The sequence below is a fragment of the Hermetia illucens genome, chromosome 2, assembly GCF_905115235.1.
Source record: "Hermetia illucens chromosome 2, iHerIll2.2.curated.20191125, whole genome shotgun sequence".
NCBI lineage: Eukaryota > Metazoa > Arthropoda > Insecta > Diptera > Stratiomyidae > Hermetia > Hermetia illucens.
The window spans coordinates 8,388,339-8,401,613 of NC_051850.1; the positions used below are offsets into that span (position 1 = coordinate 8,388,339).

The window sequence follows — 13,275 nt, forward strand, 5'->3', positions numbered from 1 at the left end:
TATCCTGACATATGCATATCGAACATATTCATAACAAAATAAACTCTTCAATAGCTCCGAGAAGTTTCTATGAAAGTTCCAGCCATTATGAAGAATATAATACGCCCTAGTCGTAGGGTTTCTCCTTTACCTCTTCTTGCCGCATGACGTCCTTCGCCATGAATACAATTTTTCAATGTTTCCCACGCATACAAAACCTTAATAAATAATGTTGAAAAGAAGTTTCGATAAGAATAACAAAAGAATTTGTTCGAAAGACAAGAAAACCTGGAGATGCATATGATTTGAATAAAGTACTCGTATCTGTGGTTCGTGTAGGTTAAGTGGTAGTATGAGATAGTCCTTGATATTCCCGAAGGATCTACGTTGATTTTTTCAATATTTACTTCCTCTAATCCTGCATTTCACTGCTCATAATACGATTTTAATAATCTGGAACCGAATTTGCATTCAATTATTGTCCGATCCTGCAATTCATTATTCAAAGCGGAAACAGTGTCCTTATCTATCCTCGTGGAAACTGTCCAGTCAGTAACCTGTTGCTGTTAGATTTGCAATAGTTCATTCATTTTCCCACTAAATCCTGACTATTGATACCCCTTTGTCTTACTGAATACGTAATAACACAATATCCGCTTCCCTCAATTCCTTAATATCTTTCTCCATGAAAGGATATGTGGATGGAAAGTGGGAAATGTCGTTAAGGTCTGACGTATGTAGAATGAAATCATAACTTGTTGCCTTTCTCCCTTATCGTCAGGCTACGAAAAGATGCGTAGGATTCGTGATAACATGACTCGGTAGCGAATTGTAATTTTGCAAAATGTACAAGGGGAATCTCACCACTGTGGGCTGTGTTCTCGGTGGGGATGATTCGGATGGCCAGAGTTTAAGGATGTGTGGATTTCAAATAATGGGATCTGGGATTGAGGGTGGTATGCTACTGTAGGAGTAGTTTTTTCTTGCCTTTGGGTCCAAGTGTAGCCTTATAATATGGTATCTTCCTCCTGGCAAAGTGATAAAGGATGTATCGGGGGAGGGGGACAAAAAGTGTCCTTAAACTCCTCGAAGCACTTCTCAACATCCTAGTGGATGGTTCGATCTGGAAACACTTTCCTTCGACGATGGCATCCTTCTCCACAGTAAAATTACCACATGAATACTTCCCTCCAGAAGTCTGAATGAAATTTGCGTGGGTTGCTCGTCCTTACTGTATCCCCTGTGGATGTATTTGTGTTAAGTGGTGTATAATTCTTGTTCGAATAAAAAGACCGCCTGCAAAATAACCGTCAACATTCCGTTTAACGAAGTCATCATCGAAACTGAAAGAGTGTTCCTGCTGGTTACAGGCACAAATCCACTCAGTTTTATAAAAAGGATACGGTCATTCAGTGCTGAAGTTCGAACGGATTGAGGATACTCCCTATCTAATTGCTGAGAAAGATACGATCCTTAGTATATAATAGTTAAAAAAGTGCTTTATACTGAGTTTTGAATTGGAAGTACCCAGATAGTGTGAGAGCTTGCATAAAGGAGATTTTAAACGCTCATTGTTCTTTCCTCCTCTGAGTGGTGTTTTGTGCTAAGGAACAGTTCAAGCCCTGCTAATCCGTTTTCATCCTCAATCCCATTCGCATCTACCTCTTAACTTAGGGGAGAACCAGAATTTCAACCACTCAATATAAAATCAAGTGAAATTAAGAAAAGGACGTGCAAATAGTGAACATCACAAAAAGATACTTCCAAACTGAACATCTAATAACAGTGCCAAGAGCAGGTCCTTTTTGCTTTAGTACTTTGTTTTCAACTTTGCTAGTTTAGAAGGAAAGAATTCGCCTTTTTCACTGAAGGACAATTGAAGCAATTTTACAGGTGAGTAGATTTTCTATAGGATACAAATTTTCTAGGCGGAATCCAGGGGGAGAAACGAAAAGCTTTTCGGATGTTCTTTTCCACTTGATGTTTTTTCTACCCGTTTTCAAGGGGTGTGTGGAAGGATCTGGAGAGAGGCCTTTTCAGGGAAAAGTGCATACGTGGATTCTCATTTGAATGAATCACGCGATAGAGTCATTCTAGCCTCGTAAGAGAAACATCACTTGTTTCTGTGATTGCAATCTACCTTGTAGCGTATCTAAATACCATAGAAAAGATTGCAGCTTTAATCCGAGGCTAGAAAATGGCTCAATGTTGGATGCGACAGGACGAATTGTATCTTTCATGCTAAATGTAGATACAAGGGTGTTAAGGAACGCTTTTTCGTATTGTATCTAGGTTTCACTGGCGGAGAGGCCTTGAATTAGGCATGACTGAATGTATTTTCATGAACACGCATCACCGTAATCCTGCGAATTAGTATAAAGCGTAGACGATTAACTTTGTTAGTAAATGGTTAGTGCCAAATTAGGCTTTAAAAATAGACAATTTCAGATTTCTTTTTTAGATTTGAAAGTAATCTAGATATTTAAATTTATGTTTAGATATTTTGAACGAAATTTTTTTTTAGGCTGCGGGCTAGGTTGGGTGTCCTTAAAAGTATGCAAACTAAGTAAACTTTCTTATTTAGCACTAAGGGAATTGGCCTGGTGTTCATTTTGGCTACGGAATTTTTGGAGTGATTTGGTAGTCAGTATTTCAAGTAAAAGGACGTATCTACCTTCATCATCAACGGCGCAACAACCGGTATCCGGTCTAGGCCTGCCTTAATAAGGAACTCCAAACATCCCGGATTTGCGCCGAGGTCCGCAAATTCGATATCCCTAAAAGTTGTCCGGCGTCCTGACCTACGCCATCGCTCCATCTTAGGCAGGGTCTGCCTCGTCTTCTTTTTCTACCATAGATATTGCCCTTATAGACTTTCCGGGTGGGATCATCCTCATCTATACGGATTATGTGACCCGCCCACCGTAACCTATTGAGCCGGATTTTGTCCACAACCGGACGGTCATGGTATCGCTCATAGATTTCGTCATTGTGTAGGCTACGGAATCGTCCATCCACATGTAGGGGGCCAAAAATTCTTCGGAGGATTCTTCTCTCGAACGCGGCCAAGAGTTCGTAATTTTTCTTGCTAAGAACCCAAGTTTCCGAGGAATACATGAGGACTGGCAAGATCATAGTCTTGTACAGTAAGAGTTTTGACCCTATGGTGAGACGTTTCGAGCGGAACAGTCTTTGTAAGCTGAAATAGGCCCTGTTGGCTGACAACAACCGTGCGCGGATTTCATCCTCGTAGCTGTTATTGGTTGTGATTTTCGACCCTAGATAGGAGAAATTAACAACGGTCTCAAAGTTGTATTCTCCGATCCTTATTCTTCTTTGTGTTTGACCAGTGCGGTTTGATGTTGTTGGTTGATTCATCTTCGGTGCTGACGTTGCCACCATATATTTTGTCTTGCCTTCATTGATGTGCAGCCCAAGATCTCGCGCCGCCTGCTTGATCTGGATGAAGGCAGTTTGCACGTCTCGGGTGGTTCTTCCCATGATGTCGATATTGTCAGCATAGGCCAGTAGTTGGGTGGACTTAAAGAGGATCGTACCTCTTGCATTTACCTCAACATCACGGATCACTTTCTTGAGGGCCAGGTTAAAGAGGACGCATGATAGGGTATCCCCTTGTCGTAGACCGTTGTTGATGTCGAATGGTCTTGAGAGTAATCCTGCTGCTTTTATCTGGCCTCGCACATTGGTCAGGGTCAGCCTAGTCAGTTTTATTAATTTCGTCAGGATACCGAATTCTCTCATGACCGTGTACAGTTTTACCCTGGCTATGCTATCATAGGCGGCTTTAAATTCGATGAAAACCTGGTGCAACTGTTGTCCATATTCCAACAGTTTTTCCAGCGCTTGCCGCACAGAGAAAATCTGATCTGTCGCTGATTTGCCTTGAGTGAAGCCTCTTTGGTATGGGCCAATGATGTTCTGAGCGTATGGGGCTATCTGGCCTAGCAAGATAGCGGAGAATATCTTATAGATGGTACTCAGCAACGTGATACCTCTATAATTGCTGCACTGTGTGATATCTCCCTTTTAATGTATGACACAGATAATGCCTCGTTGCCAATCGTCAGGCATTGATTCGCTGTCCCATACCTTGAGCACAAGTTGATGAACTACTTGCTGTAACTGGTCGCCTTCATATTTAACCAATTCGGCTATAATTTCATCGGCTCCTGGCGACTTATGATTTTTTAATCGATGAATTGCACGGACTGTTTCTCCTAAACTTGGTGGTGGCAGTATTTGTCCGTCGTCTTCAGTTGGTGGGACCTCCGACTCGCCGATGTTCTGGTTGTTCAGTAGCTCATCAAAGTACTCAACCCATCGCTCTAATATGCCCATTCTGTCGGAAATCAGATTTCCCTCTTTGTCTCGGCAGGATGAGCATCGAGGTGTATAAGGCTTCATCCTGCTGACTTGTTGGTAAAACTTGCACGCCTGGTGCAGTTGCTCCCTGTACTTTTCTAGTTCACAGACTTGTTGGTTCTCCCAGGCTTCCTTTTTCCGTCTGTGAAGTCGCTTCTCCGCTCAACGGAGTTCGTGATAAGTCTCTGCGCGTGCCCGCGTTCTTTGAGAATGCAACATTACTCGGTATGCGGCATTCTTCCGTTCCGTTGCTAGCTTATATTCATTGTCAAACCAGCCGTTCCGACTCCTTTTGCGGCTGGGGCCAAGTATGCTTGTGGCCGTATCCATGATAACGTTCTTCAGGTGATTGTGAAGATCATTTGTTGATGCGTCATCTCCACGTCCTTTGTTGACTGCGGTTATTGCGGCATTCATTTCCCTCTTATAGGTGTCACGGAGGGTTGTGTTGTGGATGGCGTCTATCTACCTTGTATCTACCTTGCTTAGCCCCAATTTGCTTTATTTAAACAAACACCATATTTCGGGAACCAGTTCTTTCCCTCTTCCGTGTTTATTTCACTGAATAAAGACTGAAGAGAGAAACAACTGGTTCCCGAAATATGGTATTTGTTTAGATAATAGTTGAAAAGGAAGATCCGTCTTTTTTCACTTACCTTCCTTAAACATTTGCCTGTTAGCTTCTGATTGAAAAATCTATACGAAGAGTAAAGGACTCACAACGGAGCTTCAACCTAGACATCGTCTATTGCAAGGTTTTTATTGTTCAGGGGGTAAAACCATCAAGACAACTGACCTAAAAGGGCTAAGTATGGGATCCTTAATCTTGAAAAACATTTTGATGAACTTTCTTATCTTTTCTTTTCTTCTGATTCAAGAGGAGGGGTTTCCGGATAATACTTTGGTTTGTCTTTGATCATGTAACGGACGTTGGTGTCCTTTCTATCAAATTCATAGACATTTTTTTCCACTTCTTCGCAACACTCGCCTATGAAGGGTTATATTGCACTTAGAACTTGAAATCTCCGGTTTTGATCGGTGATTTAATGTGGATTTATTAGCGAGAACTTCTTCTTATTCTTCAGCCTTTGTCTCGTTCACAAGCGGGGTCGGCTCGTCATGATCAGTTTCGCCATTTTATTTTATCAAAGGCCTGATCTGGATGAAATCGCGCGGTTTTCGAATCCCCATCAACGTGTCAAACCACCGTTGTTTCGGTCGGGTTTTTTGTCGTTTACCATCGACTTTGATGTTCAGACCAAACTTGGCGAGTAAATCCTCGTTAGCGCGAATTTCGTGACCATACAATCGAAGAAGTCTCTCCCGCAGTTTTTCCACATCGGTACAACACCATATCGATCCCGGCTACCATCATTTCGGATGTGATCAAAACTTGTCACGTCACTCGTCAACACGACATCTTCCGTCTCCGTTACCGTAAGGCGCCGTTCATTGTTTTTTATAGTCAGCCAAGACCCAAGAACTCCAAGAACTATAGAGCGCGACAGTGCGGATGACATCGCAGCAAATTTTAGATTTGAGACGTTCATTGATACGTCGATCACAAAGAACATCAGTTGTGGAACGCCACTTCATCCAGGTTGCGCTAATACCAGAAGCAATTTCATAGCACAGTTCTCCATTGACAGCACTGACCCGAGATATTTAAATCGCTCAGTTCTTGGCAGGTCACTGCCATTGACAGTGATAGTGTCTGCTTCATGGGGATCGGTCGTAAAAAATACAGTTTTATTCAGATTCAATCTGAGGCCGTGCTGCATAATGGAATGAACCATTTTTGGACAAGTTGCTCGAGATCATTGTTGCTATTAGACGCTAGGAAAACATCATCTGCATAAATCAGTGTATAGGGCGCTGGCCGTTGGATGTCCCGTGTTGCAGCGTCCATAACAAGAACAAAGAGAAGTGGTGAGAGGACGCTTTCTTGATGAGCACCAACAGAGACACACTTCGAAATTTACTTTCGGATCGTGGTAGAGCACTTGAACCCAGCGCACGAGTTCTTCTGCCACTAAGTGATTAGTTTATGTGGAACACGGTCAAATGTTTTCTCTAGATCCAGAAATGCAATGTAAAGAGGGCGATCCTTCTCACGGTGTTCCTCTGAGTCGCTGCAAAGCGTGTATTGCGTTAGTAGTTCCACAAATCTTGGCAAACCCGTGGGCACGACGTCGGTCGAAAGAGTATGACATACAGGAAGACCTGCTGACAACGCCACTCGCTTACTAGTCAGAAAGTCATACAACATAGGGAACCCGTACGTAGAACATGCAAGAACTGCTTAGACCCCAGTCACACCTCATCACACGCCTCAACATACCCACCAATTTAATCAACTGTTGTTTGAGATCGCACAGGTGCGGAGTAAAGGACGCGATTGACTCCCAAGTATGCCACTTTTTGCCGGTATTTCACAGAAATTCTATTCAATTTAACCAAGGGCGGAAGACGTAGGCAGCCTTTCAGCATCATCTCGTTTTATCCGTTGAAATCACTACACCGACTTTAAGAGTCCACGTGCTAACGCTGTGCATGTACTTAGCACCCGCTGCCCGAGCTCAAGTCGACTGTTTCCCTCAACAAGAATGAGGAGATCATTCGCGCAGGCAACACATTCAGCAATTGTAGAAAGCTCACCCAACAGTTCGACCATCATAAAGTTTCATATAAATGAAGCTGCGATAGATCCCTGGGGGCAGCCGCGCTCCACATTCACCCACACAAGCTCTTCCGCAGAGCTAATTCCTGACATTCACACCCACAAAGTTTCGACAACATGGACGATTAATCAAATGCGTTTTTTGAAATCTACAAAGATTCCAAGGATGTACTTGCTATGACAACGGGCAACAAAGTTCTTCACATACATCAAGGCGTCGTTGGCACACCAGCTAGTACGGAAACTATACTGTCTGTCAGACATCAGATGGGATGTTTTCACCCCCAGTCGCTGGATCATAATCCTCTCCAGGGCCTTGTCAAGGGCTGGGAGCAGAGATATGGTCCTGTACGACCGAGGATTACTTTTGTCTTCCTCTGGTGAATTCAGGAGCACAACCACCCTGGTAGTCTTCCAGAATGCAGGGAAATAACCCTCCCGCAAGCGACAGTCAAACACTGGACATGAGATGGAATGGCCTGCCAGATGGCTTTCATTGGTTCGGAAAGTTCGAACAAGTAGATCCCTGTCTGAAGGCTACCTACAAAATCTCTCGACGAATTCGATAAGAAAACACAAAACTCACGACCCGAAATACGGAAAACGTTCGGAGTTACAAACTACTGACTAGTAAGAAAATTCAGTGGCACACATATGAGGGTGAAGCCTCAAGGTCAATTAAGGTCGTTGTGAGAGATTCCCATCCCTCATGTGGTGAATTAGAAATAGTGGAAGATTTTAAAAGTCAACGCTAAAAATCTGACAGTTTGAGTCGGAAACTGGAAGCTTGGCGTTTCAGGTATGAAAGGTTTTGTTGATTTTTTATGTAACAATATTTGGCGACACGACGGTTCAACATATATACAGCTGGCAGTGTATATACTTTGAATATGCCCGACATTCAATTCGATGTGGTACTGACATTTTACTTCTTAGAGAGTAGGCACCATTGATCTACTATGAGCTGGTTAAAAAAGTGGAATTTCTACGGAACTTTCCAGTATGTTGCTTCCTAATAAAACCTATCTTACTGCAAAATTTCACGGATATGGGATGACCTTAATGGAGAGTATTTAGAGGCCTAGGTACTTCGTACATGGACCACGTTTAAGGTAGTTTCTGTGAACGGGTCATTAAAGCAATCGACCCCTTTGAAACCTCGGCACTCCCCCCCCCCCCCCCCTTTTGGCAACCGATGTCAAAATTAGTACTTGCTCAAGAAAGTACTAACTGAGGTCGTTCATTTGGTAACCCACACGACTATATTCGGTAAAAAAAATTTGGCACCCATCTTTTACGTGTATGAGGAAACCCTCCTCCCCTTAAATTCAACATAGAGCAAGTTAATTCACCCTATGTATGGAGGGTTCACAGCTCAAACTTGCCACCAAATTTTGTAACAATTGGTGCGGTCACTTCTGAGAAAAGTGCGTGTGACAGGCAGACAAACAGACGGACAGAATTTGAACCATATTTTATTTATCTCTTTCCTTGATCTCAGAATTTTATTTTTGTTTTGCTGAGGATAGTGCAAAATACGTTGCCAAGGTTTAGGACCAGCATGCTATGTAAATAACATGCGGAGTTAGGTAATTAATCGTGTTCGTTACATTGAGAAAGAAGAAACCAACGATTTGATTGAGCGGGGAGTGGGCATTCTTCTCTTTTTATTTTTGATTTTTGCACGATTTTGGCATCCCTACACCACAAATTGATCTTGATCTTAATCTTCTTAGGGAGACATGTTGAACCGCCGGTTGGCTTGCCTTCTTGGTCATATCAGTTGAACACGTGAAGTTTCCCCTACGTGGATCATAGCCCATGAGTGGAACTTCACGCTATAAGGTTGCTGTACTATCTCGATATGTGACCAATCCTCTGCTTCTTTCATGCTAATCTAATGTTGGGTTTCGATGGTATGATGGAGAGATTTAATATCTTCAGGCCAACTGTTTTCTCTTCTTCTCAGTTTGTCAAATTGGAGAAAGTGACACTCACTATGGGGATCCAAAAATCAAGTGGATAACATACAATACAATACAACATACAAAAACATACAATAAAAAAGTTGAATACCCTCAAAGAAGAGGACATTTAAGGAAGAAGAAACTGACGAATTGGAGATCTTAAGGAACAAAAAGATTCGTACCTACTTACTTAAGATTAATTTTGCATCTGATTCCATTGCGACATAGAATTTATCATATATCAGCGCCCTTTTTAGTCGATTTACAGCCGAAGCTGGTATGACATAGCCTACACTGCTGCTTTCGTATGCCATTGTGTTTGTAAACTGTCTTAGGAGAGGAAGGTCCTTCAGATATTTGGTTGGTGCTGTTTATTGTGCTTCTCAGTATGATTTCTTTGAAGCTTCATTGCAGGGCTTTATATGAATAAGTAGTTTCCCTCAGGTTGTCTACTGAAAAGGCTTCGACTTTACGGCAGCTTAGCAACTTGTGTGATTTACAGGTCAATCTGTGACTTTCGGTGTGCCAGATATGGGACTCGCGAAGATCATATCACCGCGGGGAACGTATTTCCCTTGAAAGCCTCTTAAGTGCAATTGGCCAGTCCTTTTTATACTTCGCTAGCATAGAGTGGATATCGGAGCGGAACATTTTAGGCTATTTAGGCCCCTACTGTTTCCTAGAATCGATTGGAACACCAGATGATGCCCTATATGGTGGAATAAGTATCTTAAGATTTTGATAGGATTGTAGGGAAAAAATTCGGACCGAAAATTGTGCAGACTCCCTGTTATATCCCCTTTCTCGTTGAAATTTTTATTTCGGGCCCTGAAAGAACTTCAGATTGGATGGGGATCCCCCTTCCCCATCCAAGTTAGAACTTGATTTTAGGCATCGCTACTAATCTTCAGAAATTTACATTGGCGGTTAGCTTGAAAAGTTTTATATAGATTTTGCAAGTCTAATTCAGAATTTTCCAGATCAAATTCCGAATTTTCTAAACAATTTCAGATTTTTCCAAACTGACTTCAGACTTTTCCAAGCCAGTTTCAGAATGTTCCCTTTCAGATTCAGAATTTTTTCAATGTTCTATTATTGGCTATGCAGAACTCTTTTATTGAATATCTATCCTTATCCAGCGATAAAATGTTGGTATAAAACCTTATTATGGAACATTGAATAAATTTTGAATTTGAAATCGAAAATTCTGAATTTGAAATGGAAAATTCTGAAATTGACTTGACCATTTAATGGACACTATCTCCTAGGACACTAGATGAAAATAATTGTTTCTGATGAGTCCTATTGGAAGTATCCTCACTGACCCAAGACGGATTGAGGGTTATATTCAGGGGTCAAGGGGTGGTTTAATTCATTTTAGATATTCTCTGCATCGAAATACGGTGGAATAAATATCTTAAGATTTTGACAGGACTGTAGAGAAAAAATTCGGACTAGAGGTGAAAATTGTGCGGACTGCTTCTCATATCCCCTTTTTCATTGAAATTTTTATTCCGGGCTCCGAAGAAAGGGGATCCCCCTTTCCCACTTCCGTCAGGACTTGATTTTAGGGATCGCTACTAAACTTCAGAAATTTACTTTGGCGGTTAGTTTCAAAATATCATATCTTTAATGAGTGGTATTATGGAAACCTACATACAAACATTAGTATCAACACCGGATATATGAAAGCTCATCGGGGGTGGCGTTTCTGGCTAGAAATTTTCAGTTGATATCTCAGTAGATGAAACAGTTCTTCTCTTTATAGCCACTCTGCGGAAAAAGTAACTTATCTAATTCTATTATTAGATGCTTATTTCGGGAAAAGGAATAGATATGATATTCTCGAGAACAATGAACCGCCCACGATTTGTTTTAAATTGTTGTCGGAAATAAAATACCGTAACATTGAAAACTTCCCTTCAGAGAATCCTTACTAATTGTTTCATGAAAAGTTAAACAAAACAATTTAATTTTTGAATAATAATTTCGCTTGGCGTTTTTCGGAATGAAAATAAGATCCTCGGAAAATTGACGTGTATGCACGTTGGCAGTTAGATGTTTTCTTTTAGATTTAAAAATTATGAAATTTAAAGTGTGATAATGCCGTTATTGTTGCTTCACATGGTAATTGCTCTTAATTATCTAAAGTCATGCGATTATGCAAATTGATTCTGTCCTGGAGCTGAATTGTTGAAATTGTTCTCAACAGAATTTTCTTTCGAAAAAAATTATTTCATGTTAAACAAAAACATAAATATATTCCAGGCATTATGAAAATGCTTTTTATTAAAGATACATTTTGAATTTGGCATGCGGAGATTTTTCGAGGTATAGATAAATGGGGTGCACGGTGTATTTTCTGTTTATGACTGTAACAATTTATTGTTTCTCTTTTTGCATGGTGGATTTCATATGGCAAAGCTTTGGAAGGGATGAATCCTTCGAAGAAGATAGAGGTTTGGGTCTTCCCAAAGCAAAGTTCAGGCAGTGTTTGATGAGTTGCTTCTTCCTTGGACGAAACTGCCATTTTTTTACTTATTTTATAAAAGATTCACTTTGATTGGAGTGAGGTAAATCTTCCACCACCTGTACTGAACTTAGGGGAAATAGGATGATCAAACCACCATCCTGAGTGGAAAGAGCTATCCTAGCAACCTAAAACGCCAAATACTGAAGCTCCATCAATGTGCTTGGTTGACACGTTCTTGCGCGCCTCTGTATTAGCCAGGCTCGGGGTTGTTAGGGGGGGGGGGGTCCTTTGAGCACTTTGATTCATTACATGTCATTAGTACAAAATTAAAGTGTCTATACCGATGCGTGGGTCCGCATCGGATCTAAAAATGAGACAACGAACAAAGAATTTCGCGACGGCCTAACGAAATAAACCAGAACGCGAGCTAAATCTAGGAAATAAACCAGTCGGGAAACCGGAATCTAGACGCTTCAGGTATGAAAGGTTTTCTGTATTTCTTTTATAAAGAGATTTGAGTGTGTATTTGTCCCATTAATATGTAGCACGTCATATTGTATATGCATATATTATGTGAAAATATCCACTTTCAAGTGACATTGGCATTCATAGTCTTGAATTTGCACAGAAGCGACAGCTTTGACCTAGTATAATTTTGTTAGTAATAGTGCGATTTTCACCAAATTTGGCAGGATCAGGCTCTATGATGTAGCCTACATTGTTGCAATTTTGTGATTCTAGGGTAAACTACTTAAAGGGGGTTTTCCTGTCAATTAATAAAAATTATAGCAATGTACTATTGTTGTCTCACAACGTGAATATAAGAGGCTTGTGAGGTGCTCGAAACGAGACTCCTTTAGAGCGTACTGTGAGGAACTGGAAGGCGAAAGGGAGACTTCAAGGCTGTGCAGAGTCCTCAAAAGGGATGAGTCGGCCAAGTTGGATTCTCTTAGAAAACCCGACGGTACTTTCACGAGCTCCAGACTGGATTCAGTACAGACCCTCCTGGAAGTACACCACCCGGGAGAACGGGTGAGAGAAGTGGTAGGGGGAGAGTTGACGGTTCTTGCAACCCCTTCAACACGCAAGCGTTGCAAGGGGAACTGGAACACTGCGAAAGCGGTTGTTACCCATGAAAAGGTGAGAGCTGCCATACTGTCCTTTGAACATTTCAAAGCACCTGGCATGGATGGCATCTATCCGGCAATGCTAAAGGAGGGTATGGAGCATTTAGAGCGACCTCTAAGAAATATTTTTCGAGGATGTCTTGCTATGGGCTACGTGCCTTCTTCTTGGCAACAGGTTAAGGTAGTTTTCATGCCGAAACCTGGGAAAGATGACTATTCTAATCCAAAGAACTTCAGACAGATCAGCTTGACTTCATTCTTGTTGAAAGGTTTGGAGAGACTGGTGGAGCGTCATATTCGTGCAAACGCACTTTGGTCATACCCACTTAGTGAAAACCAACATGCTTACCAACGTGGAAAGTCCTGTGGGTCTGCTTTTCATTCTTTGGTCACAAAGTTAGAGGATGCAACTTTGAATGGTGAGTACGCGATGGGGGTGTTCGTGGACATTGAAGGGGCTTTTGACTGTGCGCCTTTTCAAAAACTTTGTGATGCCGTCAGAGCGCATGGTGTTGATGATGCTTTAATTAAGGGGATCCATGCTATGCTAACGCAAAGATTGCTGTGCGCTGAGGTAGGGGTCGATCGCTACCTGACTACGGAGGCAACGAAGGGCTGCCCCCAAAGAGGTGTGCTTTCGCCGCTTCTGTGGAGTATGCTGATCGA

General features: G+C 41.7%; 1 protein-coding gene across 1 annotated transcript in view; it reads left to right on the top strand.

The window, feature by feature from the left end:
• Positions 1–1,241: 1,241 nt before the first annotated feature.
• The window catches only part of LOC119648326 (allatotropin-like), a 138,205-nt gene continuing 126,171 nt past the window's right edge, over positions 1,242–13,275 (top strand). The window contains exon 1 of the mRNA XM_038050019.1: positions 1,242–1,872. The gene's annotated coding sequence lies outside the window, so the exon portion shown is untranslated. The remainder of the gene's footprint in view (positions 1,873–13,275) is intronic.